Raw genomic sequence first — 5,679 nt, forward strand, 5'->3', positions numbered from 1 at the left:
GCCTTCCTTATACATGAAGATTCTCAAAAGAAATCTTGGCCTTTGAGCTCTTTAAATAACATATGAAGAAACCCTAGCCTCCAATCTTCTCAGAGAGTATTTGATGTGTTATGATCTTTTAATAAGTGTTATGAAAGTCCATATGGGGTTATATAACATAAGGACATAAGGGTTTAGGAGTAGAAAATTTTCAAGCTACCCTTGACTTAAAAATTAAAATAATTCACATCCAGGGGTATGGCTCACCTTACCATTCGTATCCAAGGGTACGAGTGACACCCCAACTCGTACCCAACCTTGCCAAGAACTTACATACTGGTTTCTATACGACTTACCATCCCTAAATTGTACCTAAGGGTATAAGTGGTAACCTCAATCATATCCCCCAACTGTATGGTGGACAGATTACACTAGACAACTCAAACATACACCATATGACTTGTCCTATACCACTCGTAAGATCCCATATGACTCTTACCCATATGAGTTGTACCTAGGGCAGTAGCTAAGCCTCCCATACTTCCTAGGGTACGAGTGAGTCACCTATCCACCCTAAGACTCATTTACAAGGGGTACGAGTGACTCCCTTGAGTCGTATCGATCCAAAGAGGTCCAATACCAATGAAATTTTCAAGGGTCCTATTTTCGAGATATTTAAGTCTCCCTTAATAGTAACATTCATCCTTGAATGATGGGTAAGAGTAAGAATGAGCATGAGGTAACACATTAACACACGTAAAAATTTTCTCCAACCAAGATAGAGGACATAAGCACAAACCAAGTTGAGAAGACTACCACACACCCCAAGCATGACTTACACCTTGGCACCTCCATTCCGACTTCTAACTAAGTTAGAAGACAAAGATGTAAGAGAAACCATTCCTTTTCTTTAACAAAGTTTGAAAACAAAGATGTGTTGAAGAACACACACCTTGCACACGAATTTTTTGGAACAAGGAACCAACGCAGATCCTTGGACCCCATGTCCACTTCTGCATCCCAAATGGCTTTCTCAGACTTTTAGTTCCACCATGAAACCTTTACCGAAGCTACTCCTTTTGTTCGTAATTGGTGAACCCAATAATCTAAGATCCTCACCGGGACCCCCTTAAAGATCAAGGAATCCAAGATACCAATACCACCTAAAAGAACCAATCATAGCTTACCCAAATACAAACACATAGGATACCAAAGGAATGAACTTACGCTAAAAAGTAAATCCAACCCAACTTAGAAATTGCCGAGACACATCACTACAAGAGATTAAGTCTAACTATAAACCTCCAATTCTATGCTTAATCCTATCCAAGTTGACTTAATCCACTGGTCTCTACTCTTTACATCTATCCCGAAACACTACTCCACTTCCATCACCTTTATAATATGGAAACTATGAGTAAAAGAAATGAACAAATCCATATCCAACCATTATAACCCAAAACCACCAACTTATGTGAAATATCCTAGGTTTGACCCTTCAAAAATTTCATGAAAATCTATTCTTCGGACCTAATACGACTCTTAGGTACGAGATATATACTGGGGTACGAATGGTATGGTCCTATAGTGTTCGTTGGTGGGATGGATTTAGTCACTGAAATGAGTATGACTTAGGGTTATAAGTCATAAGGGCTTGATATGAGTCATATCAAGGAATCGTATGGTGGATAGTGTTGATCCTCTTGGTATTTCATTCTGCCAGTGACACGGGTCATGGGTATGGATCGTATACTGTGGTTATGACTTGGTTGGATGAGTCATAAACTGGATAGTTTTTTTATCCAAGGGTTGAAGTCTGTATACGAGTGGTGTGTACCGATCGTAATGGAGGGTACGACTCGTGAGGGTCAGTCGTATCCCTGTGATAGTTTTTTAAGGGATTTAAGTGGGGGAATTTTGGACATTTCCCTACTAACCCTAATTAGGATCCACAACTTATAATATACTTAGGAGGTTATTTATCCTATTATTCTATTCATTAACACTTAGAAACTATTCCAAAATATCTTATAATTCTCTCAAGAGATTTTGGGGCAAGAAGGTTAGGGTTTCACCTTATGAATTGCTTTAGAGCTTGCTTCAGTGATTTTTTTCATCAATTCTTCAGTATTGTAATACCCCGTACTTCTACCTAGCTTAAATTCATCCCAAAAATATCAAAAAATTATTTTAAATATGAATCCACTTTTATACATGTGGTATTTTTAAGATTTTCACTTTTTAGCACGTGGAAAAATGAATAAGCTTTCCAACGATATAAAATTCACCTAAATCCGATAATCCGGTAAGAAGTTATGACTATTTCAAGTCCCCATCGTAAAACAATGCCATGTTAGTCAGTGGCGCGCCGTGCCACAAGCGAAAATGGCATTTGTCAACTTTCAGTGAACCTCCACGATTTCACCGCATCGCAGAAAGCTTCCAGGTCCCAATTTTCCAATTACTGTACAGGTTTGGATTTGTCCTGCGTCGCGCCATGGCTAGATTTCAAAATTTTTATGGCACCAAGATAGCTCCAAGTCATGCCGTCAGCCCAGTTCCTAATTGTCACATTCCAGTGACACAACGCAATAGCGCTGCATCGCGTCGGGAGCCAAAATTGGAATTTTAATCAGTTTCTAGTTTTTAATGTCAAGGGCCTTTAAGTCTTTTTCCATGGCCTTACTCAGCTTAATCACGTACTTAGCCCTAAAGTTACACGGTCATATCATTACTCATCTAATTTTTCCCCAAATTGAGTTACTCTCTCTCAAGCCAAGAGACCCTAGCTCTCAAGAATCAAGGTAAATCTCAAGAAATCCATCCAAGGACTCCAAGAACCTTCAAGGTTTCCTTTCTAAGGTATGCATAGTAATCATTCATAGACCCCTTTTGTCCATGAAGCCCAAGAATCTCTTTTCAAAGTTCAAATATATGGATTTTATGAATTCTATGTTGGGTTTATTTTTGTTCATGTTGATAATGACCAACTAAATTCTAATCCATGTTTGTTGATAAATTTTAAGTGGAATTAACTATTATAAGTGTAGATTCATGTGAACCCATGATTAAAACCTTGAATAGTGAAATTAGAACTGAATCATGATGTTTACTTGTTGCGTAATGTTTTCTACATATACTATGCTCACTATGTGTTTGATTAAATGCCTATGTGAAGAAAAAGTGCCATAATAGTATATTATAATATGAAATGCCCCTTCATATACAAGTTCATGCATGTCAAGTGTTTGATAAAATGTCTTAGTCAATGGATTATGGATAAATGTGTAGCCATTGTTGTACTTTAGAATTTATACCATGAATTACTTTCATGATATGGAGTCCTGGGGGTATTTAATACCCAACAATTTAGCTGTGTGGCTAGAGACAATGTCATGTTTCCACGATACTCTCATTCAAGCCATGATCCATAGAATTCAGTCAGTCATGTGACTTAGGAAAACTCAGTAAACTCAGTAATCCCAGTAATCTCCGAAAGCTCAGTAATTCAGTAATCTCAGTAGTATTTCATCAGTCCACGAAACTCAATGAACTCAGTTCAGTTCAGTTAATCATGTTCAGTGTCTATTCAGATGGGAGTAGAATTTAGCACCAAGTGAACCCAAGGATGAGGACACATACTAATAGATGAGGGTGTGATCCTTAGAAGCAATCCTTGCATTCTAGAACTATGTAGCCAGCATAAACACTTTTAGATGAGGGTCCCACCATTCTCTTTTGGGGACACTATCAGATAATGATCACTCACAGTTTGTCCTTACCAGTGGCGCGGTATTGACACCCTTCCAATTGGGATTACAGATTGGACCCTAACACAACTATAATAGCTTATTAGGGGCATGTTGGTTAGATGACTACTTCCCACAGTCTCAGTCTCAGTCATAATAATAAAACTTAGATAGTTCTATAGAATTCAGGACTGTCAGATATAATCAACTCAGAATAGTACGGAACTCAACTAGTTCTATCAGAACCTAGACTGTCAGATACAGTTGCTCGATATTAGTTATTTCAGTTATACCAAATATCAGTGACTCATGTTATCAGTAGTCAGACCCAGTAGTTATTACCACTACGAATTCAATCACAGTCACTTATTCATGCATGTATTCTCACGTTCATATTATTCAGTCAGTTAGCATTGTTCATGCATTTGAACCCTTTGCATTCAGCCTACCTCATTTGCATACCAGTACATTCAAACATACTGACGCATTTGCGCTATGGTGTTTTATACCATAGGTTCAGAAATACAAGCTCCAAAGCATTAATAACATTCTAGTTTCACTAGTCAGAGTTAGCAATGAGTCCTTATCCTTCGAGGACATGATCATTACTTTATTTCATCATTACTTAGTTTATTTTAGTTGTTGGAGTTAGTTGGGGACATATCCTATCAACTCATTTTTCAGACAGCTTAGAGGCTTTCAGACTACAGTGTTTTCAGATTAGATGTTTTCAGACATTGTTTTAATTTTGGTATTTTTGTACCACATTATTCAGAGATAGTTTTATCAGATGTTTATTAGTTTTGAACCTTATTTCCTTTCATTCTTTATTTCCATATTTATACAGTATATTATGTAATGTTCAGGTACAGATATCAATCATGGGTTAGCTTGTGGTCTTTCGGGGTCATGAGCATCGCGTAGAATTTTGAGTACCAGATTTGGGGCGTTACAAACTTGGTATCAGAGCCTAAGGTTTAATAGAGTCCTAGGAAGTCTGAAAGCCACATCTGGTAGAGTTTTGTGCATGGGTGTGTGCGCGCCATATTTTTGTACAGGAGGCTATGAGATGTTTTAGGAATAGTTTCCCTTCTTTCAGTATTCATGTCATGCCAATATGTGTGAGCTCAAATTTAACTCCCAGTCTAATCCGTTTCTCTCTTTCTTCTATAGAATATGCCTCCCAAAAGAAGAAACGAAAATCAGTCATCCCCTCAGCCCATCCAAGCAGATCCCTTGGACGAACACGTTTCTCATACATAGTTCAAAGTTGCATTCACCACTCTTGCTAACTCAGGTTTTGCTGAGAATGAACGACCAGATCTCATTTCGGCTAACCCAGTGGCCAATTTAGCTACAACCAGGATTTGGGACTTCACCCAAATAAATCCTCTATCCTTTTTTGGGTCTAAGTCAGAAGGGTATCCTCAGGAATTCCTTGACCAGGTTTAAAAAGTTACAGATATCATGGGGGTTACTTCTAGTGAGAGTGCTGAGATAGATACATATCAGTTATAGGATATTGCTCACACTTGGTTCAAAATAGTGGAAAGCAGAGAGAGTTGTAGATGCAGGGCCTATTGAGTAGAAGGAGTTTGCTACTGCCTTCTTAGATAGATTATTTCCCCTAGAGCTGAGAGAAGCTAAGGTGTTAGAATTTATCAAACTCAGGCAAGGCAAAATGATGGTGAAAGAGTATTCTTTTAAGTTTACTCAATTAACCAGATATGCTCCCCATGTAGTGGCAGATAGTAGGGCTAAGATGAGTAAGTTTATTTCTAGGGTAAATGATAGCGTGGTCAAGAGTGTAGGTCCGTGAAGTTGAATAGTGATATGAACATAGCCAGGCTTATAACCCATGCTCAACAGATAGAAGAGCAAAAGATTAAGATGAGGGAAAAGAAGAATAAGAGAGCAAGGACAGGTAGTTTCAACTTTGCTCAGCCTAAGT

Source organism: Capsicum annuum, chromosome 10 (genome assembly GCF_002878395.1).
Source record: "Capsicum annuum cultivar UCD-10X-F1 chromosome 10, UCD10Xv1.1, whole genome shotgun sequence".
Classification (NCBI taxonomy): domain Eukaryota; kingdom Viridiplantae; phylum Streptophyta; class Magnoliopsida; order Solanales; family Solanaceae; genus Capsicum; species Capsicum annuum.